At 37.4% G+C, this 26,812-nt stretch overlaps 1 protein-coding gene across 4 annotated transcripts in view; it reads left to right on the top strand.

Annotated features, from left to right (window-relative positions):
- Positions 1-26,812, top strand: part of FRMD5 (FERM domain containing 5) — a 310,741-nt gene that overhangs the window by 111,543 nt on the left and 172,386 nt on the right. The window lies entirely within an intron of this gene.

Raw genomic sequence — 26,812 nt, 5'->3', positions numbered from 1 at the left:
GGGTTCGCTCTTGGTGTTGTAAATTCTATGGTTTTGGGCAAACATACAATGACATGTATCCACCACTGTAGTGTCATACAGAGTGGTTTCATTACCATAAAAATCTAGGGTGCTACACCTAAAAACCTACACTTGGAGTTAGTGCACTGGGTTGTCCCTTAATGTTTAGTTTCATATTTCAAAACTGCCTTCCCTCTGCAGTCACAGCATATGTTGACTGCACTGCTCTTAAATTTTTATTTTATGTTGTTTTCAACTGGTATATTGTTGAGCTCTGTGAATCCTACTTATTCTACTTGATTCTGAAACCTATGAGGGTAGGGACTAGCTCTTTATCTCCTTCTGTAACCCTGACTCTGTGTGGTCCGTTATATTATCAAAACCCTGAACGGTGATTTTGTTCAATAAATGGAAATCCTCTCCATAGTAGAACTCTGGTAAGGCCAGTATCCCTTTCACAATGTAGATGTTTTACAAAATATAGAATTACTATTTTTTTAATGACAGTCTCACTTTTCTCCCTCATCCTTGACAGTTCTACCCTTTAAATATCTCCATGTTCTATCAAGAGGCCAATCCCCCTTTTTAAAATGTGTGGTAAAATACACATAGCATAAAATTTACCATTGTAATCTTTTTTTTTTAAAGATTTTATTTATTTATTTGACAGACAGAGATCACAAGTAGGCAGAGAGGCAGGCAGAGAGAGAGGAAGGGAAGCAGTCTCCCTGCCGAGCAGAGAGCCGGATGTGGGGCTCGATCCCAGGACGCTGGGATCATGACCTGAGCCGAAGGCAGAGGCTTTAAGCCACTGAGCCACCCAGGTGCCCCACCATCATAATCTTTTTTTTAAAATACACAGTTTAGTGCCATTAAGTACATTTACCATGCTGTGCACCCATCACGACTATCTAGCCCCAGGACATTTTCATCACCCTATAAAGAAGCACCCTGTCTATTAAGCAGTCATTCACTGTTCTATTATCCCTGTAGCCCTGGAGAACAACTAATCTGCCTTCAGTCTCTATGGATTCACCTAATCTGTGTATTTTATATGGATGACATCTTGTAACATGTGTCCTTTGGTGTTGACATCTTTCACTTGGCATAAAGTTTTTAAGGTTCATCCATGTTGTAGCATGTAGTACTTCATTCCTTTTAATTGCTGAGTAATATTTCATTGTACGAATATACTGCATTTTTTTTCCCTTTGATCTGTTGATAGACATTTGGGTTTCCACATTTTGGCTATTGTAAATAAAGCTGCTATGAGCATTCATGAAGAAGTATTTGTTTGATACCTGTTTAGTTCTTCTACATGTGTATCTAGGAATGGAATTACTGTATCATATGGCAATTTTGTATTTAGCTTATTGGGTAACCTCCAGTATTTTTTTAATAACATTATATTGTAGAACATATACAGATAGTAAGTACTACTCGTATTGCAATTAAACACCTCTGTTTCTCTCTTTCCCATGGCGAACTGGTCGGCGGGCACTCTCAGTTCTATCTTCTAAAGCCCTCTTTTCAATTTCCACTGAAATCATCAGACTCTTAGTATATCTGACATAACCACTTGCTGATTATGTGACTTGAACAGTTATTTCACCTGGGTCTCAGTTTTATTATTCATCAAAGTGGGGAATAATTTCTATGTGGAGTTGTTAAAACAATTTAGTGAGGTAATATATATAAAGCTCTTAGCTCTGTACTGGTACATAAGGGCTCAATAAATATAGCTATTATTAATAGTTTTTTAGCCTTTCTCTCTTCCCCACATTTGCTCTCCTCAAATCTATTAGCCATAACTGTTGCCAAAGTAATTTCCCTAAAATACAAATTTGATCATGTTGCTTCCCTACGTTTTTTTCTCCCAGCTTCCTTGAGGTATAATGACAACTACTACTTTAATCCTCTTATAACTCTGTGCCTACAAGATAAAAATCCCACCTCCTTAGCTTGATTCAAGACTCTCTTACTAGACTTCTTGTGTCCTGTGTCCTTCACATTTTCAAGACCAATATCTGCATGCCCACCATCCACAGTGTGGCTATTGTGTCAGGTCCTGTGTCCACTCTTCTGTTTTTTGTTTTTGTTTTGTTTTAAGAAAGATTTTATTTATTTATTTGACTGAGAGAGAGATCACAAGTGGGCAGAAAGGCAGGCAGAGAGAGAGGAGGAGGCAGGCTCCCTGCTGAGCAGAGAGTCTGATGGGGGGCTTGATCCCAGGACTCTGAGATCATGATCCGAGCCGAAGGCAGAGGCTTAACCCACTGAGATACCCAGGCACCCCCACTCTTCTGTTTTTTATTTCATTTTCTATTTTGGCTTCCAAGGAGTTCCCTTTTTCCTTGAAAACTTAGCTATGTAAGTTGTTGTATTCTGAGTTACTGAGTTTCTTGCATTTGGTTGGAAAAGGTTTTTCAGGTTATTTGGTCCACCCTGTTGCCAGAAATAAAATTCTTTTTTAAGGTTCTAATCTCATTTCCTATCTTTCTTTTTCACATCTCATTTAGAACAACTCTAGGGCTCAAGTTGGATTCAATTCATCTTTATATTCCTAGGGTCTGGGACAGAGTGCTTAGATAATATCTGTTTAATGAATTAATAAATATTCTCCAGGCTACAGTATTTATTTGGAGTACTTGTTCACTTTTAAAAACTCAAAACAAACTGATGGCTAGAGCTGTTAAATAAGAATCTAAATAATGGCAGCTCCTGGGTGAAGTTTGTGCATCTGGGAAAATTTCCCTGTGGCCATATTTGATTTTCATGGGTAATCACTTTATGCTCAGATTACAGGCATTTATGTATCCTGGTCCCTGGTTTACACCTGCTGCTTCTCCAGATGCACTGTGCACTGTAGCCACAGTCTTTGAGCAGAATTAGAAGTATGATTCCAATGGGAATGATGACCTGGGAGGTTTAGAACTCCAGGAGGTATTCTTAGAGTTTCTGTCAGTTATTCACTGAGACATAACAACAATTAAATGAATGACATTTCTGTAGTTCTTTTAAAAGAACAACTTTATTGAGGTATAACACATACCCTATGATTCACCTATTTAAAGCATAAAATTCAACAGCTTTTAGTACATTCACTGAGTGGCGCAGCCATTACCACAGTACATTTAGCACGTATTTATTACTCCCAAAAGAAACTTTGTACCCATTTCCAATCAGTTCTCAGACTATTCTTCTCTTAGCCTGGCAACCACTAATGTATTTTCTGTCTCTTTAGATTTGCCTATTCTGGGCATTTGCTGTAAATGGGAGTCATACAATGTGCAGCCTTCTGTGTTTGACTTCTTCTACCTAGTATAATGTATGCAAGATTCATCCACATGGCAGCATGTATCATTCATTGTTATGGCTTAATAATATTCCATTGGATGGATATGCCACATTTTGTAGACCCATTCATCAGCTGATGGCTATTTAAATTGTTTCTATGTTCTGGCTATTATGAATAATGTTGCTGTGAATAATGTGTACAAGTGTCTGTTGTGGATACATATTTTTATTTCTCTTGAGTACATACTTAAGAGTGGAATTGCTGGATCATATGTTTAAACATTTGATGAACTGCCAGCCTGTTTTTCCATAATTCTTTTAACTCAAGAAAATAATAGTTATACCCACTCATTTATCTTTGTAGTATCTTTGATACTTAGAAGAATTGTTCTCTCCATTTTAGGAACAAGAAAACCAGGGCACGGGAAATTGAAATTGTTCGCCTGAGGTCATACAGTTAATAAGAGGCGTGCCTCCTAACACCCGTAGTGGGCATCTTTCTCTTTGAGTTTCTAGCCATCCTATGTATTCAGCTACAGACATAAGGAGGGCAAAATATGGTTGAATAGCAGTGCATTAAAAATATTAAGGAGTATAAATCTTATAAGTTAATGTGATCTTAGTTGTATTAATAGAAACACCCAAGTGGATGTTTTGAACAAGAGGATATAATCCTTCTATTCTTAGCATTTAACCATCCCATGGCTAAAATGTTAGTTTCTATCTGGGATGATACACTTTCAGACAGGCACTGTCAACTGGAGTTTGTTCAGAGAAGGGCAGCCAATGAAATGATTAAACTCTCTGATACAGGAATAGAGGCTAACGAGTGATTAGCCTGGAGAAGGGAGAAAACTTACAGGAATGTGATAGCTTCTTCCAGTGTTAGAAGATCTATCATGTGGAGCATGTAGAGAAAACATTTAGATCTGCTGTCTTGCCCCCAGAGGGAAGAAGTGGGAAGTTGCAAGGAGAGAGATTTGTTTCAACATTTAGATCTGAATTCATATCAGAGTAATTTCTGAAAATTGGAGTTAGTTGAAAATGAATTGGGCTGCCTTGGGAGCTCACAAAAATTTCTATCAATAACAGTATCCAAACAGGAGCAAGATGACAGATAGAAAGGGATTCTGTAATGGTTATGCAGGCATCCTGGGGTTGCGTTACATGATTTTTGAGGTCTTTCTCAACCGTGAGAAACTAATTCTTTGAAGTCTAGAGAAAACAAAGGTTTTCTACAGTCTGCAGAACAGCGGGTTATGTAGAATGTAAGGTTGAGTGTGTTATTATCCTCTTGACATTTGGTAGCCAAATCATAAAATTTAAGAGTGGTGAGGGACCTCCTAGATTACTTTGTCTATGCCCCCTCATTCTATAGACAAGGGCACACAGATACAGATGTCATTCACCTTGCCCAGTGTCAAATTATTCATTTTAACAATGAAGAGAAAATACAAATACTTACTGGATAGAAATACTGACAAATCCTAGACTAGGTTATGACTAGAGGCTTCATGTATTATTAATGAAAGCTAGATATGTTCAGGATGTCTTTCTAACTGTTAGAGGACAAAATCAAAGAGCGTGAATGACGAGCTTTACCGCAAAACTTACCCTGGTACGCTGTCAGAGAGGAGATACTAAACTGAATGAACCATTGATTTGACACAGTATGGCCTTTTAAGCTGTGCTATGTCTTTATGTTTTTTTCTCTCTCTGCCTTTTGTCATTGTTTTTCAATGTTCCATTATTTTCATAGCTTGATCCCACCGATCTTGTTTGAGATAAAGGTTCACCTTTATCTCAGCGTCTTTAATGTTTAACACAGCAAATGCATTAAACAGTAAGCCATTCAAGGCTTCTCACGTCCATAACAGGAAAAATAGTAAAGCATTCAAGAACAGTGAAATAAAAGCAGTGGGGTGGAAAAAACCCAAAAAACCTGGGCTGGGTTGAAGCTTGGCGTAGAGGCTCATCACCAGTCATGAGGCCTGTCTGTGCAGGACTGCTGAGGTGGTTGGCTTGGACATAGATGCGCTAGACTGGGGGTGTGCAACAATTCTCTCCTCAAAATTTAGGCACATAGCATGGAAATCGTTTAACTATCAGGAACCATGTAAGACTGCCACGAGAAATGGAATCAAACCTTGATCATTGTTTTGAATCTTTCAAAAGGAGCTTATCAAAGCTTCTTCTTACTTAAAATAGATGTTGTTTAGGGTACTGGGAGCATCTTGACTCCCTTCTCTTCTGGTTGGGATCACATGTCGTAAATCTTCCCCATGGCATCCTGAAGAGAGGATAGTTTGGCATAGTTTGCACATTTCCAGTTCCCCTTCACTGTTTTAGTATCACATGAAATATCCTGTGATATTTATATATGCCCACATAGGCCCAAAGATTTTTTGAAAAGGGCATTTTAATCTGTCTTTTAAAGCAGATAGACGGTGTTTGAGATGCTTGCCATAAATTAGGAGCATTTTCAGTAAGTCACTGACAAAGTATCTTCAGCCACAAAATCCTGTGAAATTCAGCTTCATAATTGCATCACACTCCTTTGGTACCATTGTTGGAGTCAGAATTCACTGGGGGAAACACTAACTTAATTGCAAAACTTTATCTCTTCTGCCTTCAGCACACCTGCAAAGTGCTTATCATAATGGGAATTATGCTTGTTCCAAGGAGAGGCTATCCTTGTGAATTAGCCAATTAGCCAGTGTTCCATATCTTATCTTTCATTCCCAAGCCTACAAATTTTCTTTTCCAAGTACTGACACTTACTTGCGAGCTTGTAAATTGAAATGTATGTATTTCTTTGCCTGACATCTCATCCCTGCATAATATGACCTTCAGCTATGCTTTCAGAAAGTGATTATATATGTCTGGGTTTAAAAAAATCTTCATACTCCTTGTGGATGCTGATTTTTAAAAATAAAATTTAAAAACCCTCCCATCTCAGGGTGTTTCTTGGTGCATGAAACAAGGTAGTTTTCAACAGAAACAAAAGAACACTGGAATGAAATTTGTACAAAACATGTTTCAGAAAAGTCAGCACCTTTTGGCTGTCAGTTATGGACAGACTCATCGAGATAAAACACTAGTCCCTCCAGAGAGGAAGACTGATTTTTAAATAGAAAGAATCCTGGCTGATCTAGAATAATTCAGTATATGGAGTCGAGGAGATCTTATCACCAGAAAGTCACCTGCGAGTACTTCATAAAAATACATTTGTGATGTACTGTATGTTGGCTAACTGAACATAATAATAGGGAAAATAAATAAAAAATAAAAATACATTTGTTTATTTTCAGTCATGGTAGATTTATTCTTGATTAGTGGATAAGAGTGTGTTTGAAAGTTCGCTGCAACCTTAAAACTCACTTTTCCTCTCTGTGTTCTGATGTGGGCTAGTGGATAAAGGGGACTTTATTTTATAGGGTTAACAGGAGCAAGAAAAAACATTGCATGAAACTCTGCTCTTACGAATGACCATTTATTGCTATGTTGTCTCAAAGTGCCAAGAAAATTAGAGAATTTATGAGAATAGCAGATTTCAGAGTAATTTTAAAGCCTATTGCTATTTCTTGGATCACGAAAGCCCTTAGGATATTGGTGTTGACGTTTTGGGTTCACTTTCCTTCCTCATTGTCCTCTGAGGCTATGTACATGCAGCAGATGGACCAGATTGTGGCACAGCTGACCCATTAATTTTGACCATATTCATTATTAGAAACTTCCATTGGTTGTGTGGCAATTCACATCAGCCACAAAGATGGCCAAAATTAATGGAGTTTTCAATACCCCATAGGCCGCATTTATGGCACAAAAACAAAGACAAAATGTCAGTTAAGAATTCTATTCAAGGAGGGATATAAATCAGCTTGAGCATACTTTTTGAACATATACTAGTAATTTGTTTATTAATCCTCTGAGTTCTTAAGACCAGAGAAAGAATCTCAAAGGATCTTAGTAAATGTGAAATGTGTTAGTAAAGAACAGACCATACTATATATTTTTGTATGTGAAAGCATATAACTAGTGACTTCTTTGCAATTATGACTACTGGCTTATTGCTGGATTTCACCTACCAGGCTCTTTGTTTCCTGGAACAGATGATCTCAGATCTCTTAACGATCATTGTGCTCATTTGCTTTTCATGGTGTTAGGACAGTGATCTTCGTGGCAACACATACTTTCCTCAATTTGTAGTTGAGGCTTTTAAGCAGTCAGTAAAGGCTGAAAATGAAAGGAGAGACAATCCAGAACAAGCTGTTCAAAACTAATCAGTAGGAAATTATATAAACTTAATTAATTAGGGCATCCAGGGAAGGGCTATAGAGTATAATGAAATATTTTTGAAATGAGGCAAAGCAGCCAAACTAAAACAGGGTTACTTGAAGTGTTTCCAAAAGGAAGGGAGGGAATATCCTCCCTGCATAGGGAGCACTGCTTGACCTTGTGCCTTATTTTTGGCTGTGAAACTCTTTGCCAGGGTTCTCAGGAGGGAGTGGGTATACAAGGAGAGTCTGGAGCTGAGTGAAGCAAAAAAAAAAAAAAAAAAAAAAAGAGAGAGAGAGACAAGTTCTGGCTTGAACTTTATATTGGATGGTGTTCATGTAGTAAAATGGATTCTGAAATATAGACATTATGGTCTAGCTGCAAACCTCTGACCTCTCATTTACAAATGAGCCAAAATGATTAGTCATGATTTGGAATAAATCTGTAAATATTGAGTCTAGGTACACCAGGTGGAGAAGGACTAAAGGGTCTCTCTTTAGTGCTCAGATTCAGTTCAATTTTTAAAATCCCTACTTTTTTATTTTAATTATTTTAAATTAATTTTAATTTTAATTATTTTTAAAAATTCTTAAAATTTCAATTCCAGTTAATTAGCATACAGTGTTATATTAGTTTCAGGTATATAATACAGTGATTCAACAATTCCATACATGACCTGGTACTCATCACAAGTGCACTCCTTAATCCCCGTCACCTATTTCACCCATCCCCCCACCCTCCTCTCCTCTGGTAACCACTGTTTGTTCTGTATAGTTAAGAGTCGGTTTCCTTAATTTGTCTTTTTATTTTTCACCTTTCCCCCCACTTTGCTCATTTGTTTTGTTCCTTAAATTACACATACGAGTGAATTCATATGGTATTTGTCTTTCTCTCATTGGGTTATTTCACTTAGCATTATATTCTCTAGCTCCAACCATGGTGTTGTAAATGGCAAGATTTCATTCTTTTTCATGGCTGAATAATATTCCATTATAGATCTCTCTCTCTCTCTCTCTCTGTGTTTGTGTGTGTGTGTGTGTGTACACACCATGTCTTTTTAATCTTTTTTTTTTTTTTCCTGAGAGAGAGAGAGAGAGAGAAGATAGAGGGAGAGGGGTTAGGGAAAGAGAGAATCTTAAACAGGCTTCATACCCAGTGTGGAGCTTGACATGGGGCTCGATCTTATGACTCTGAGATCATGACCAGAGGTGAAATCAAGAGCTGGATGCCTAACAGACTGAGCACCCTGGGCGTCCCCTCATCTTCTTTAACCATTCATCAATCCGTGGATACTTGGGCTGCTTCCATAATTTGGCTATTATAAATAATGCTGTAGTAAACATAGGGGGTGCATGTATCCCTTTGAATTAGCATTTTTGTATTCCTTGGTTAAGTACCCAGTAGTGTGATTGCTGGATCATAGGGTAGGTCTATGTTTAACTTGTTGAGGAAACTCCATACTGTTTTCCAGAGTGGCTGTACCAGTTTGCATTCCCACCAACAGTGCGAGAGGATTTGTTTTTCTCCACATCCTTGCCAACACTTGTTTTTTGTGTTTTTTATTTTAGGCATTCTGACAAGTGTGAGATGATGTCTCTTTGTAGTTTCCATCTGCATTTTCCTGATGATGAGTAAAGTTGAGCATCTTTCCTTGTGTCTGTTAGCTATCTTTATGTCTTCTTTGGAGAAATGTCTGTTCATGTCTTCTGACCATGTTTTAATTGAATTATTTGGTTTTGGGGTGTTGAGTTGTTGAGTTCTTTATATATTTTGGATACTAATCCTTGATTGGGTATATCTTCTGTCTCTTCGGAACATGCTGTGAGATGAGAGGAACCTCCCCACGGAAGGCACTCTTCAGAATGCTGTTTCCACACTGTATGTCTGCAGGTTGTTTCCCTTCCTTTTCTCCAAGAGCAGGGCTGTGATCTCCTGGCTCTATACCTGTCATATCCACTGACCTTTAAAAATCCAGGCTTAAGCCACTGGTTGCAAGAACTTATGAAATTTAGGTCCTTTTACTTTCCAAGCCAACTGCTATGGGGATTCATTTTCCCTATGCTCTTCCCTTTGTGTTAGTTTGTCTCTTGCCCTTCTCTGAAACGATAGCTCCCTCCCCACCACAGCAGTTATGATCTGTTTCTCTTCCAAAATGTGTCTCCATACTTTCTCCCTTCTTTAGTGTGGCTTCTTCTCTACCTTTAGTTGTGGAATTTGTTCTCCCAGTCTTCAGGTCAATTTCTGGGGTATTTTAGATGATTTGATAGTTACCTAGGTATATTCATGGGAGGAGGTGAACCTAGGGTCCTCCTAATCTGCCATCATCTTTCCCAGGTCAACTTTTATAAATATTTGTTGAACACTTATTAGAGGTGTTGTCCTAATGCTGCATGGGACAAATAGATGAGTAAGGCATTCATTCCATTGTCCTTTAAAAGCTTAGAAAATAAAACAATTTAGATCTGTTCCTGCCCCTTTGCCCCTGCTCCTCTGCTCCCATTTTCTCAATAGTCTTATTTTTTGCTTTGCCAGTGGATAGCTTGGGGGATTTTTCTACCATAGTCTATAACATATGCATATAATATGTAAGCTATGAAAAATTAACCTAAATCTTCAGTGGCTACCTTTTGTTGTTTAAGGATACAAAATCATGGCAACTTTTAGATAAATCTTTCACATCTTCATAATCTTCATGAAGCCTAGCACAGGTTTGCTTTCCATAGCAGATGTTTTATAATTGTTTTCTAATGAAATTTAAAAATTTTCACGTCTACTTTTCCCTATCCGATAATAAGAAGTGTTTGAAGGAACTTTTCTTAGTTACTTTAGCACATCTAGTCACTTACTTTTCACCCTTCTCTGTTCAAAGGAAAAATACTTACTGTATTTGTTAATCATGGTCACATTTTTAAATTTTCTAGACTCTGTTTAACCATTCTGGATAAAAAAAAAAAAAAAAAAGAGAAGTTACTATTTTCCCATCAATATTTTCATTTATTTGAATCATCAAATTTCTTTTGGCCTTGAACCTCAGCATGTGACACAGTTTTTTTAAATCTAGTAGTTACTTAACCTGATTATTTACTTTGTAATACAGTATATATAAGAAGTTATTTGCAGCCCCTCTAGCAGGTAGAGTCAAGTTGGATCTATCGGGGATAAATGGTAGCCTATTAGAGTCCAGCAGGAGCATCGCTGTCCCTCCTGCTGGGTCTGAGTGTCTCCTTTACATTCAGGTCATGGTGTTTTCCTTTGGATCAAGTCTGACCACCCACATATTTTATACTCAGAATTAGACAACTTAAATCTTCATAAGGTTTGATGTGAAAGTCAAGATCTTGCCATCTTTCTCTTGAAGTTTGTCACCAATCTACTACAGAATGTCATTTACACCTAAAAGGCAACAACCACATCAATTTTGCCTGGTTAGATTTCAGGAGGTTCCAAATTATGTGGATATTTAATACTCTCTAACTGATGTATTTAAGACAGGCTGTTAACTCCAAAGTCTAATTTGGCCATTTCAATTTTTTGTTATAATGATGAGTTATTGAAAAATAGTTGACAGGCTCACTGCATAGTTGATCTAGTTTGGCTACAATAGCAGTAGAAAAAAGCAGAAATGAGAAATGAGAAATGACTCATTTTGTTATGCTATAAAACTATGAGCTCAGTGTAAGAAATTTGTAATACTTGACTTTTTTTTTTTAAAAGGATCCATGTTAAAATGCTTCACAGGAATGTACTTAAGAAGGTTATTCTTAAACATTCAATGAAGGATCGTGTGTGGATTTTTTTTAAAGATGTGAATGCCTGCTTCAAAATATATGTGACAGTTCCTAATGCATGTATAAGTGTCCAAGAATTGCTCATCCAATTTTTCCAAAATCAGAGACCTGAGAGACTTGCTAAGAGTTTACTGACTAGGCTGTCATTGCTTGAAGCTTGGTTAAATCCCCTGGATCATAGAAAATGTCCAATTTTAGCAAAAACTGAAGTTTTTAGTCACTGAAGTTTGCTTTATTATCATTGCCACCAGGTACCATTTATTTAGCATCTAAAACATGTGACAGTATAAGAGATCTAAGTGTGTAGAGATTGCTATAGAGATTCTTGGATCACTCCTCCAGTTTGTTTGATGAATTAGACAGGCATCAGTCTTATCATGTGCTTTTGTAATAGTAGCCTACCAAAATTCAGGTTATATATAGAGTCATAAAGGATTCCTTGTTTTGTTTCTGTTTTTTCTTGTTTTGTTTTTTAAAAAAGATTTATTTATTTATTTATTTATTTATTTATTTGAGAGAGAGCACAAGCTGGGGGAGAGACAGAAGGAGAGAGAGAAGCAGACTCCCTGCTGAGCAGAGAGCCCGATGTAGGGCTCCATCCCAGGACCCTGGGATCATGACCTGAGATGAAGGCAGATGCTTAACCATCTGAGCCTTTCAGGTACCCTTCCTTGTCCTTTTAGAAAGGAACAATTCCAAACTCTTATTTTCTTCTTTTCTCTTTCCAGCTGAAACTTCATGTGTTAGTGTTTCCTGGAAAACTTGGTTCTAAGAAAATTAACTCAGAAATGTCTCTGAATGGTTAAAAATGTTCAAGGACACAAGCTTTGAAGTTAGACCTATGTTCACGTCCCAACTCTGCCATTACTGTAGTTTTCAAAATGGGGAGAATTGTAGTACTCAGCCTCATAAGATTATAGTGAGGATTAAATGAGATAATTACTGAAAATGGCTTTTTTGTCCAACCTGGCACAAAGTGAGTACTCAAGTATAGGAACTGTTACTATTATAAATTATTTTTTCTTCATATAAAAGCAGTATGCTTTTGCAAATTTTCAAAAATTTTGGAAATATTATAAACTCTTTTTAAAAATTTTTATTTATTTATTTGAGAGAGAGAGATAGCAAGAAAGAACACTAGCAGGGGCCAAGGAGAGGAGATGCAGACTCCCCACTGAGCAGGGAGCCTGATGCAAGGCTCAATCCCAGGACCCTGAGATCATGACTTGAGCAGATGCTTAACCGAGTGAGCCATTTAGGCGCCCCAAGAAGAAACTCTTAATTGCCCATATCACATTGTGCCGGAGATAGTAATTAATAACATTATTAGTGTATTATTTTGTAGTCTTTTCCTTATGTGTCCATGTATTTATGTGTGTCTGCATGTGTGTATATGTGTACACAAATACAATTCTGGCAGATAGTAACAGATTTCTTGAATGATATGGAATATGACAGAATATGTCCTTTTCAGAAAATAGCTGCATAGTGTTATCTCCTGGACATACTACAATTTATTTCACCAGATCCCTATTGTTGGACTACTACTTCTTTTAAAAAATTATTTATTTGACTCAAAATGGATGAAAGACCTCAATGTGAGAAAGGAATCCATCAAAATCCTTGAGGAGAACACAGGCAGCAACCTCTTCGACCTCAACCGCAGCAACATCTTCTTAGGAACATTGCCAAAGACAAGGGAAGCAAGGGCAAAAATGAACTATTGGGATTTCATCAAGATCAAAAGCTTTGCACAGCAAAGGAAACAGTTAACAAAATCAAAAGACAACTGACAAAATGGGAGAAGATATTTGCAAACGACATATCAGATAAAGGACTAGTGTCCAAAATCTATAAAGAACTTAGCAAACTCAACACCCAAAGAACAAATAATCCAATCAAGAAATGGGCAGAGGACATGAACAGACATTTCTGCAAAGAAGACATCCAGATGGCCAACAGACACATGAAAAACTGCTCCATATCACTCGGCATCAGGGAAATACAAATCAAAACCACAATGAGATATCACCTCACACCAGTCAGAATGGCTAAAATTAACAAATCAGGAAATGACAGATGCTGGCGAGGATGCGGAGAAAGGGGAACCCTCCTACACTGTTGGTGGGAATGCAAGCTGGTGCAACCACTCTGGAAAACAGCATGGAGGTTCCTCTAAATGTTGAAAATAGAACTGCCCTATGACCCAGCAATTGCACTACTGGGTATTTACCCTAAAGATACAAACGTAGTGATCCGAAGGGGCACGTGCCCCCGAATGTTTATAGCAGCAATGTCCACAATAGCCAAACTATGGAAAGAACCTAGATGCCCATCAACAGAGGAATGGATAAAGAAGATGTGGTATATATACACAATGGAATACTATGCAGCCATCAAAAGAAATGAAATCTTGCCATTTGCGACAACATGGATGAAACTAGAGCATATCATGCTTAGTGAAATAAGTCAAGCGGAGAAAGACAACTATCATATGATCTCCCTGATATGTGGAAGTGGTGATGCAACATGGGGGCTTAAGTGGGTAGGAGAAGAATAAATGAAACAAGATGGGATTGGGAGGGAGACAAACCATAAGTGACTCTTAATCTCACAAAACAAACTGAGGGTTGCTGGGGGGAGGGGGGTAGGGAGAGGGGGGGTGGGGTTATAGACATTGGCGGGGGGTGTGTGCTTTGGTGAGTGCTGTGGGGTGTGTGGACCTGGCGATTCACGGACCTGTACCCCTGGAGATAAAAATATATGTTTATATAAAATAAAAAATTAAAAAAAAATAAGATTAAATAACAGACTGTGATAGCACAATGTAACATAGTGATTAATCCATGCCTTCATGCATGCTTATTCTCTTATGAATGGGCATAGCTGGACTCTTTTGTGAATGTTTACCATGCAGAGGAGAAAGAAGCAACTTGTACTAATGGTTACCATATACACTTTTCCCATTAACATTAAATATAATCTTCATAAAACTTAAAAAAAATTATTTATTTGAGAGAGAGAGAGAGAGAGAGAGAGAACATGAGCGGGAGGGACAGAGAGAGAGGGAGAGAGAATTTCAAGCAGACTCTGCTGCGCACAGAGCCCAATGCAGGACTTGATCCCATGACCCTGAGATCACAACCTGAGCTGAATCTGAGAGCTGAATGCTCAATTGACTATGCCACCCAGGTGCCCTTGGACTATTATTTCTATAGAAAATAAATTTTCCTATTTAAAAAACTTTGAGATGAATATTTATATATATAAATCTTTATGTATGCATCTGATTATTTCTTTAAAATAAATGCCCCCCAATTAGAATTACCGAGTCAGGAGTTAGAAGCATTGTAAAATTTGGGGCACTGAACAGCCAAAATGCTCAATGCAATAGTGTGCCAAGAACAGAATTGTCTTTCTAAACTTTGCCAATTTAATATATCAGAAATGGTCTTTTGTCATTTCTTTTTGCAGGCTTGTATAGTTCTGATTAATATTTTTTACTTAATGCAGTTGAATGTTTTCCTCCTTTATTTAAGAATGCTTGAAGAAATTCCCATTTCTTTTTTTTTTTTTTTAGATTTTTTTTTTTTTTTTTTGACAGAGAGAGATCACAAGTAGGCAGAGAGGCAGGCAGAGAGAGAGGAGGAAGCAGGCTCCCTGCTGAGCAGAGAGCCCGATGCGGGACTCGATCCCATGACCCTGAGATCATGACCTGAGCTGAAGGCAGCGGCTTAACCCACTGAGCCACCCAGGCGCCCCAGAAATTCCCATTTCTTTGTAATGATTTTTCTCAAACAAAAGCTCTTCCACTCTAGTAATATCTTCCATCCCAGAATAGTACATCATTGTTCCTAGGAAGAAAAGGAAAATAATCATGCATGTGTGTTAAAAGTAAAGGGTTAGCTTCTTTGATTTATTTGAATGGTAAGCCGCGATAGCTAATGACAGTTCACTCCTAAACTGTGTTCAGTTATCCATTGACATGGATATACTATAACATGCCATCTTTGGCTTATAAAACTATCTCCCCAGGAAGAATGTTCCAGGACAGTGAGCAAAAGAAATGTTTTCTGGAGAAAGAATCAGGACAAGAGTGTTGTGATTTCAGACATCACGACTTTTCCCTACGGTAGTCTGTATCCAAGAGCAAATCTGTGCCTGCCATGTGGATGAATTGGGTATTTCGAAGAGTGTATGTGATGGCTAGAATTGAGATCTTTGGTGACAAGCATGGGCTCCTCTCAGATACCTGTTTCTGGGCATCTCGGACTGAGAGATGACTGGAAGTTTGTTTTATACCCAGAGACCGGGAAACCTTTGTACTTGTTCATAGAGGTTTTCATCTTCCAGATTATTTCCTTCTGCCTGTTAGGACTTGTGTTCTCACAAATTCCTGTTCTCATAACAGGGGAGGGAATAACTGAATTTAGATAGTTGGTTTTCGAGTCAGCTTACTCCTTTCCATATGGCATTTCCGTAGAAGAAATGGGTCTAAAAGAAGATATGCAGGAGAAGCAACTTTGAATGCTTACATGGACACGTGCATACTTGTTTTCTTTGATATGTTTGGAACCTATATAAAACGAAAGTACTTTCTAAATAGGGGAGTGTTCTATGTTACTATCATCTAAGTATTTTCCATTGACTGTTTTTTATTACAAGTGTCAAAAAGCAGGTTGGGTCAGAGCTCACTTAAATTAGGAGGGTAAGGGGTACCTGGGTTGCTCACTTGGTGAATGTCTGACTCTTGAACTCACATCATGATCTCTGGGTCACGAGATCAAGCCTTGTATCAGGCTCTGCTCTCAGTAGGGAGTCTACTTGAGGCTTCTCTCCCTCTGCTCCCCCCCACCCCAAATAAATAAATCTTTTTAAAAATTAAGTGGGGAAATACATGTTCCTTTATAATACTTGAGCTCTGTTTGGAAATAAAGGTTTAAGAAACTTATATCCTTTAATATCTGTGATGAACATGACTATTTAAATGTTAAGTAACATCTTGTTGGAAGTAATTCATTTATTTTCCTGGCAGCACTTTAGAATTTGCAGTTTGAGGTCTGCTTGGTTAAGACCTCACTTCCCATTCAATACTTGAAAATGGTTGCTCTCCAAGCCAGAGAGATGACATTTTTCCAGGCTGTTGAATGATGGCTCTATATCAAACCAGCAATGTCTAGTGAACTTTCAAGGTCTGTGTGGTTTTTAAGAGATTTATTATGCAGAGGGAAGAAGCAAATATGTTCTATTTTGTACTACTCAGGACTAATGAATCATGCTTTTCCATCAGGATTCACTTGTACTAAGGCCTGGACAGAGAGAAGCTACCCTGAGTTGTCCACCCTGAGTTGCTATGACCTGTAGCCTCAAGAGGGATCCTAATACTCTCCTTTCCTTGGTGCTTATGGTAGAAGTTCTAGACCTCTGAAATGTAGACCTGGAGTATTTGGAGATTGCATAACAGCTATGTTATTATAAAAAGCAGGCAGCAAGTATTGTGCCCTTTGTGAGGAAGTTTTAAAAGCTTCTTATAGCCTAACTACTGTTAAAGGAAACATTGTAAATTGAAACAACAATACCAACAGCTGCCAACTTTCCCCTTAACACATAAGTAGACCTTCCATATTGCAGATGGAAGGCACTTAAGAGATCATCCCCTTCATGGGGCTGAACCATGAACTTCTTGGTGTTATCCCTATAACCCTCAGACCTAGAGGAAAACTTGGCATAGGTAAGTACACAGTAATTATCGGCTGAAAGAATAATTCAGTGATCTTTACCAAAGATCTTTTTAATTAATTTTGTTTCCCCTGGTCTCCAAATTTTGAAAGATTTACTCGTCTACATTAAGTAATAATGCATTTGATTCCAATTTTATTGATCAAAACCAACCAGGACTTCTGGCCAACATGAGAAAAATGATGGTTAGGACTGTGATTTTAGCTCAGAAAAAAATATGACATTTTATTTAGATGATGTAGCAAATACGCTTTTTGGAAATAAACGTACCGTCCAGGCCTAATATTACTTTTGGAGGGGGGATTCCTATGAGTCTGAGCATGCAGACTGAAAATCAGTGAGCTAGTCTCACCGACTAACTTTACAGATAAACTTGCTAATGCATAAGAAATTAGGGTGGAAGGACTTATCTGTGAAGCAGACTAATTGGTTCCCATTTTCCAGTTGAGACAGTCTGGTTACGATGGGTATATAGGCAAGGCTTGAAGAAGATATTCTAGAATAAGGCCCAACATTCTTGTCCTTTTAAAATTTATTTTTATTATTTGTGGGTTTTTTTGGAAAGGGGTTTTGGTTAGCAGAGGGAAAGAGAGGATTTTAGGCAGGCTCCATGCTAGGCAGGGCTGGATCACACAACCTTGAGATCATGACCTGAGCCAAAATCAAGAGTTGAGTGCTTAATCGGCTGAGCCACCCAGGTGCCTTTCTTGTCTCTTTTGAAAGAAGAGTGTTTGGATAATTGATTAGTAGACTAGGTTACAGAAAGAATCCCACTTTAACAAATACTGTGTTATATCATTGCATATCCCTATGCTAACCCACAGTCCCTGCTAATGTTTTATTATTATGGACCACAAAATTCTATCAGGTTAAAAAAATTTCATATGAATTGGCATCATAGAATACCCATTTTTTTCTGGTAAGGATGTGGGCCCGTGTAGAAGGAATGGCTTGAAGAGTTCATGCCATCAATTTGAGATCAGGCCAAGAGCAGCCATTATGGAGAGACTGTTGTGAACAGTGGGGTCAACCCCCGTAAAGCATACAGAGAAAATCAGGAGTGAAACTAAGCAGTGAGACAAGGTCAAGGATTGGAAGTGGGTCAAGATTCCAATGTCCATGATGTTTTGCATTTTTGTTCTTATGAATGTGTCAGCACAGTAATAGGCAGTCAGTAAAATTTGACTGTTAAAAAGGTAATATTAATCACAAGTCCCCATGGATTTAGAGAGTATAGAAGAAATCAAGCAACAGCGAGAAAAACACCACGATTTACCAGAAAGGAACCCTATTTTCCTGTGTTTTTCATTTTTAAAAAATTTTCTTGAGGTATAATTTATAGGTAACAAAAAGCACAGACTTTTTCTTTGTTAACAAAAATTGTCAATTTTAGCTTTGAAAGGGACAGTACTTGTCATTTATAATCATAATCCAATTAGTGAAATGAACTTCCTAGTTCATTTCACTAACTGTGTATAATTACACAATCATATGGACATTAGTATGATGTAAAGGAATGTAACATGTTAATCTGGGAGTCCCACAAAAGCAAAAACACTCATCTTTAATAATGGAGGCAAACAGTGACAAATTCTAAAGCTTTCTGAAATTCATTAAATTGTCTATGACAGCAAATTTCCAAAATAATCTTTACCTTTTTCACCTCAGGAGGACAAGGTAGTCTAGCTATGTTTCAAAATCCCTTCTTTAATTACCAAGGCAGAGTTATTTAGTCACTTGTCCTAAGTAGCGAGAAGGTGCAAACATTTGCAGGGTAATGTGGATTGCTTCCTCTTCCATCAGGCAATCCCAGCACATGGAGAGGCATACTGTGTTCTTTGTTTTGACTGTTTTATGTCACACTTAGAACTGCTAGGTTTTAGGATCAGTAAAAGAGAACTAATGAGGTTGAGAGAACCAAAACATGTTTTCAGTCAGTTTGTACAACAGACTCTAAAGAAATATCTTTTTAAAAAATTCAACATTAGCAGTAAGGAAGCAGTTTTTGCATAGAAGCACTTTTGTATATGGGGGAACATTAAAAGATATTTTTCATGTTTTCCCGATAAGAATATGATCAGTGTATCTTCACTAATAATACAATGAATGACACAATTAACATTCAACCAAAGCGGGTGCCTGAGTGGCTCAGTTGGTTGGGCATCTGCCTTTGGCTCAGGTCATGAGCCCAGTGTCCCAGGATTTAAGCCCACATCAGGCTCTCTGCTCAGTGGGGAGTCTGCTTCTCCCTCTCCCGCTGTCTGCTTCTCTCCCTGCTTGTTTTCTCTTTCTGTCAAATAAATAAATAAAATCTTAAAAAAAAAAAAAGAGAGAGAGAGAGATTCAACCAAAGCTTCATCGCCTGAAATGATGGGATAGAGTTTCAAAAACTGACATTACAGAAAAAAATAGAAGATCCTGATCGTTGATTCAAAAAATCAACTCTGGTCATACAAGATGGAGAACATAGCATTTTACAGCAAAAAGATCCAAAAGTTTTACTTAGTTATAAGCTCACCATAAAACATAATGATGAAATGTTAGCTCCAAATGCTTGTATTAACATTACGCTTGACCGTTACTGCCAGAACTTGAGTTTTGTGTTCCATTCTTACATTTTAAGAATGATGTTCATCAAAAGGAAGGCAGCAAGGGGATGAGGAGAGATACCATGTCCCCCGTGGGAGGAAACACCTTAAAGATGGTTTAGTCTGGAACTCCAGCTTTTGAGGTGAGGAAGCAGGCTCAGAGAGAGGTGTCCTGAGTCACAGGACTCAAGAGGAGCAGACTAGTTTCCAGAAGTGCCGCATGACGAGAGAGCAGGTGCCCAATATGTGACATGCTGTGTGGAAGAGGGCCCAGACATTTTTCAGAGCTTGAAAAGGCAGAACCAAGACTAATGCTTGGAAGTTAAAGGAAAGATTTGGATTAAAAATAGAAGGGACAACTTTCTAAGTGACTGCAGCTGCCTAAAAATTGGACTCGCGTCCCTTGAAAAACTTGGAGCTCCCCATTACCAGATACGTTTAAGTAAGTTTGGGTAAGGTGCTGGGAATGTTAAGTGGTTCCTTCTGTGCAGGAAGGGTTGGACCACATTAGTTAATCATGGTAGCCCTTTTAATTGCTAGTAAGAGCTGTCATTTATCGAGTACTTGTAGAGCACTATGGTGATGTAATGTATATGTATTATCTCTTTGATTCTTATAATACAGGAGGAAGCTGAGGCCAACCCAGAGAACCACTTGTTTTTCCTAAGGTCATGTGGTCCGTAATTGATGAGGCAGCATTTAAATCCAGGCAATCTGGCTCCAGAGCCAGTTTTGCTAACTTCTGTGCTAAAGCTGACCCTGAAATGTAGTTCTCTGACTCATGTAAAGATTAGATCCATTTAGATCCATTCTTTTACGACTTATAGCATTCTTAAACAGAAGAAGTCTCTCACTGAGAGGGCCCAGTTTGCATGTGGATGGGAGGGTCTATTTTTTTTGCAGGGGGGGCGGTTAGGTATCATGAATGTACCCTTTAAGGACTTTATGAATTTAGAGTCCTTGATAACAAATCCTCTGGACATAGCCAGCCATTTGCAGTTGCTGAGCCATTTTGTGATGGTAGATGGTAGAGTAAACTGCCATTTATCATGAAGAGACCTTGTGTTTCAGCATCTACTCACTTTACATATATATATAATATATTATATGATTTATATATATAATATATAATATGTATATTAAATATATTTAATTCCCTTTAGGTATATTATAGATATGAGAAAGACACATCAGATTTTGGGTTGGCTTGCCTCCAGCCCAACCTGAACTATTTTTTAATTAAACTTTAAGATAATTGTAGATTCACATGAAATTGTAAAAAATAATACGGAGATTCAGTGAATCCTTTACCCAGTTTCTCTCAATAACAACGTCTTGCAAAATTTTAGTGCAATCTCACAACCAGGATATTGACACTCAAGTTACAGAATGTTTCCATCACCACAAGGATTCCTCTTACTGCTTTTTTATAACCACCTTCTCTCCTTTTCTCCCATCTCTAGCCCCTGGCAACCATAGATCCGTTCTCCACTTTTATTATTTTTGTCATTTTTAAGAATCTCACACAAATGGAATAATACCATATGTAACCCTTTGGAATTGGTGTTTTTCACTCAATATCATTCCTTGGACGTCCATCCAGTTGTTGTATGTAACAATAATTTTCTTTTTATTGCCCAGTAATATTCCATGACATAACACAATTTGCTTAACCACTACCTGTTAAAGGATGTCTGGGCTGTTTCCAATTTTCCGTTACTATGAATAAAGCTGTTAGGAACATTTGTGTAAAGGTTTTTTGTGTGAACATAGGTTTTCGCTTTTCTGGGATAAATGCCCAGAAGTACAATTGCTAGGTTGTATGGAAAGTTTGTGTGTAGTTTTATAAGAAATTGCCAAACTGTTTTCCAGGGTATCTACACCGTTTCACATTCTGACCAACAATGTATAAATAATCCAGTTTCTTTGCATCCTCACCAGCATTTAGTGTTGTCGTTACCTTTTATGTTAGTCATTCTGAGAGATGTGCAGTGATACCTCATTGTGGTTTTAATTTACATTTCCCTACTGGCTTGTGGTGTTGAATATCATTTTATGTGCTTATTTACCATGTGCATAACCTCTTTCATGAAATGTCTCTTCATATATATATATTTATTTTTTTTTGCCATTTTCTGATTGAATTGTTTGTATTTTACTGTTAGGTTTTGAAAGAGCTCGGGCTTTTATGGATATCTATTTCAACAATGTGCTATTCATTCCTTTCATTCTCTGTCTTTCCTTTCTTGCCAATACCCTGCCCAGGGTGACTTCCACAGTCTGACTTGTATGACTTCTTACAGCCTGAGGAAGCCATGAGTCCATCCTCAATAGATGGAGAACAAAATGCAGATCATCTGAACTCACCACTGCCTAGCAATCTTGATATATATATGTATTTCATATATACCATAAATTTCTCTTATTTAAAGTGTACAGTTCAGTGATTTTTAGAATAGTCACAAAGCTGTACACAAAGTTGTAATTCCATAAAATTTTCATCACTGCAAGAAAGAAATCTCATACCATTTAGCATTCTCTAGATCTCCCCATTGTCCCATTCCCCCAGTCCCTGGAAACCACCAATCTACTTTTCGTCTCTGTGGATTTGCCTGTTCTAGACATTTCATATAAATGGAATCATGCAATATGTAGCTTTTTGTGTCTGGTGACTTTTAATTAGCATAATGTTTGTAAGATTCATCTGTGTTGTAACATATATCAGTACTTCATTCATTTTTATGGCAGAGTAATATTCCATTGTGTGGATATCCCACATTTTGTTGATACATTCATCAGTTGATGGCTATTTAAGTTGTTTCTACTTTTTTGGGCTATAATGAGTAATGCTGCTGTGAACATTATGTACAAGTTTTCATGTGGATATTTTACTGAGATAGGCCTAGAAATAAAATTACTGGGCCTTACGGTAACTAAGTTTAGTTCTTTGAGGAACTGTCAAATTGTTTAGTAAAATGGCAGCACCATTTTTCATTTCCATCAGCAGTCTACGAGAGTTTTAATTTCTTCACACCCTTACCAACATTTGTTATTTTTTAATTATGATCACTTGTTCTTTTTTAATTAACATATAATGTATTACTTGCCCCAAGGGTGCAAGTCTGTGAATCATCAGGCTTACACATTTCACAACACTCACCGTATCACATACCCTCCCCAATGTCCATACCCAGCCACCTATCCCTACCCCCCACCTCCCAGCAACCCTCAGTTTGTTTTGTCAGATTGAGTCTCTTATGATTTGTCTCCCTCCCCGGTCCCATCCTGTTTCATTTTTTCCATCCCTACCCTCCATGACTTCCCATCTGCCTCTCAAATTCCTCATATCAGAGAGATCATATGATAATTGTCTTTCTCTGATTGACTTATTTCACTCAGCATAATAGTTCTAGTTCCATCCACATCATTCCAAATGGCAAGATTTCATTTCTTTTGATGGCTGCATAGTATTCCATTGTATGTATGTATGTATGTATGTATGTGTGACACACACACACATATACCACATCTTCTTTATCCATTCATCTGTTGATGGACATCTAGGTTTTTTCCATAGTTTGGCTGTTGTGGACATTGGTGCTGTAAACATTTGCCCTTGTACACATGCCCCTTCAGATCACTAAATTTGTATCTTTAGGGTAAATACCTAGTAGCGCCTTTTCTGCAAACTGATCACTTGTTCTTGATTATGACCATTCTAATGGATATCAGGTAGTACTGAATTGTGGTTTTGATTTGAATTTCCCTAATGACTAATGATGTTGAGCATTTTTACATGTGTGTACTGGCTATTTGTATTTTTTGTGGAGAAATATCTAATTCAAATCCTTTGCCCATTTTTAAATCGGGTTATTTGTCTTTTCATTTATATATACTAGATGTTAGACCCTTATCAGATGACTTGCAAATATTTTCTCTCATTCTCTGGATTGTATTGTTACTTTCTTAATGGTGTCCTTTGAAGCACAAATATTAATTTTGAATAAGACCACTTTAACTATTTTTCCTGTAGTTGCTTTCCTTTAGGTATCTTAGCAATTTTAAAGTCAATGTTTTTTTTTACTCTTTATTTTCAAAGAGCTCTACACTCCCAGCAAGTGCCCACTCTATTCCTAGTTCTTTTATGCAGATGAACTTCCTCCTACTTTCGGAGAAGGCTGAGATTATTCGCCATAAATTTCTCAACTATTTAAGTTTCAATGTATTTTCATTCTTCCTCCTCTTGTCAAACCCCCACTTCAAAATACAGATGTTTTGCTTTTCTTTTTTAAGATGAATACCTCCACCTGGGTCTTTCCATCCTGTCCTCTAGGACTTTGTTTCGGTACTTGGCCTCCCTCTCCCTCAACAGCTTCAGTAATCTCTCCCCTGCTATTCTTTTTCTGTTCTCATATAATCTTAGGTCTCTGTTTCCCCTTTAAAGAAAAATATTGGGGGCAGACGTTTTCTTCAATTTTGTTTTTCCTTTAACCTACCAACCTCTTTGGCTTTTCCCCTTACTTTTAATCTTGAGAGAGCTGTTTCGCCTCATCCAAAATATTGCAATTATTTTCTCAGTGATCTCTAAGTCTGGTCTCCCACTTTCTCATCTTACACACTTTCCATGAGATAAATCTTCCCGAAGTGAAGTTCTTACCACCTAATTCTCCTGCCCAGAAATTTCCAACGTCTCTTTTAATAATGGGCTAGGGAGTCTTATAGATAACTCAATATTTAAAGTTATTTGTAATACGTTTCCTCAACTCTGACACATCTGGACAACCCACTCTTCCCTAAACACCCTCTCTTCAGTCCTGCCCAATGCCCACTCCCCAGAATGCCTATCTTCCTTTGTCTCTTTTTATGGAAGTTCTGTCTTTGTTTAAATGTCTTGAAGTCTGGGACACTCTCCAATCTTTAAATCCCTGTCACATAACAAACTTTTGTGTGGACCTGATCATGCTGCCTTATATCGTAGGTTTTTAAAATAGTTTGAAAGCTCTCCAAAGGCAAAGACAGGTAGCTTGTCCACTTCTGGGCCCTCTTGAGCAACCAGACAGGGCTTTAAATATAGTAGGTAATGAGTAAGTATCCCTCACTTTATTTTATTTGAAAACAAGAACCTGAGCACCCACATCCTTGGAGAAAAATCTGGAAAAGAGAAAGCAGAAAACACAAGGTATACAGATTTCTGATATTGAGTAAGTAATTTATATTTCAGCTTTACAGTGAATCAGGTCACAAGCTCAAAACCTCATTTTTTCTGAATGTCACTTTTGGCTTTTAAAGCTAATCCGTGCATAGCAGATGTATTCTTTCTTTATTTTTTTCTTTTTTTACCCTTAGAGCTCTGAAAATAAAGTGGAACTGGTTGAGTAAAATTATGTAGAGTCACCTTATATGACAAATTATATCATCTGTTCTGAATGAAGGCCCTAAAATTGTTATGAAGGATGTCATGTTCATTTCTAGACTATGGAGAAAGGGAAGTAGCAAGTTGCAGGAACTTCTGAACTGTAAAGTCTTACTTACAAGTTAACCATTAAAGTTTAAAAATATTTTCTACAAAACATGGGTCAATTGATATGCTACTAGTTGATGGGCAGTGATGGTCTCCTGACTGCCTCTTGAAGTCACTCTTAATGGATTGATGGGTCATAAAATTAGCATCATGACCAAACTCAATATGGAATCAAAGATAAACCCAATATCCAATTTTTATTTTAAAAAACTTTAGGTTAACCTATGTATTAGATTGTATTCACACTTCCTTATATGCATTGTGTTATTAACTCTATTAGGTATTCAAATAAGGTAAATTGATTAAATATTTACCTGTCGGGGTAGGGTGACTGAGAAGTGATTTTAATTTTTAGGTATCAATAGGATGCTCTTTATTATTTTATATTTTCATTTTGGGATATTCAAATTGATTTCTGAACTATAAGCTATTGAAAATGGGAAAAACCATTCCATATTTTTGTCCTATTAGAACTCCTTAAGGACTCTAATTATTCAATAATACTAATAATGCTAATCCCTAATATCAGTTGAGTGTTTACTAAGGACAAGATACCTTCCTAAATACTACATATTCATTATTTCTTTTAATTCTCATAGCAAGTTTGTGAGGTATTTCCTTCTCTTTTCAAAGGAGAAAATGAGACTTCAATATTTGCTCAAGGTCATTACGTTACATAAGTGGCTGAGCCAAGACTGGAACCCAGGCGGTATGACTCCAGGGTCTGTGCTCCTAACCATGCCATTTTTTTTTTCAATAAATATGTATTCATTATGATGTTAATTAGAGCCATTTTTTTTTCAATAAATATGTATTCATTATGATGTTAATTAGAACCAAGCTGTGAACATGGCATATGTGCAGTGACATCCTGTCTATGTGTTTATTGTGTAATGTGCCCAGGATGCTATGAGCCCACAGCTGGTATCCATTAATGATAGTGGTGTGAGAATTCAAGAATAATTTCCAGAGCATCTTGGTTACAAGGCATTACATCATTTTCATTATTTAGTGATCTTTAAATTCTTGGGCTTAAGAGAGATTTATTATTTGGATATCTAAAGGAGTTTTTTCTTCTTCTAAAAGTTGTATTTGAAATGGGAGTAATGGAAGACTACAGTGTGCTTTCTGATATTTCAGTAGCATTTTTAAAATTTTTATTTTTTCTAAGTTGTTTCTCTACTTATGTCCTTCCAAAGGGGAAAGATAGAGGCAACTTTCAGATTTTCTTTATATCATTGCTAAATTTATTGAATGAGAGAAAAATTTTAAAATTTAAAGACTTTTAAGGAATTTTGTTTTATCGTCAAGTAAGAGTACTCTCTAATTTTCTACTGTTATTTTAGATACATTGAGTATCCACACAAAGGAATACTCTGTAGCTATTCCAAGGAATGAGCTAGGGTCCCCTGGTGGCTTCGTCTCTTGATTGGAGCTCAAGTCATGATCTCTGGGTGGAGAGGTCAAGCCCCGCTGTAGCCTCTGCTCTGGGCATGGAGACTGCTTAAGATTCTTTCTCTCCCTCTGCCCCTCCCCTCTTGTTTGTGCATGTGTGCTTGCTCTCTCTCTCATAAATGAAATGAAATTAGAAGATGAGCTGG

The sequence above is a fragment of the Mustela erminea genome, chromosome 5, assembly GCF_009829155.1.
Source record: "Mustela erminea isolate mMusErm1 chromosome 5, mMusErm1.Pri, whole genome shotgun sequence".
In the NCBI taxonomy this organism is placed as follows: Eukaryota; Metazoa; Chordata; class Mammalia; order Carnivora; family Mustelidae; genus Mustela; species Mustela erminea.
Note: the sequence above shows the minus strand (reverse complement) of the source record. Positions and strands in the feature narration are given on the sequence as shown.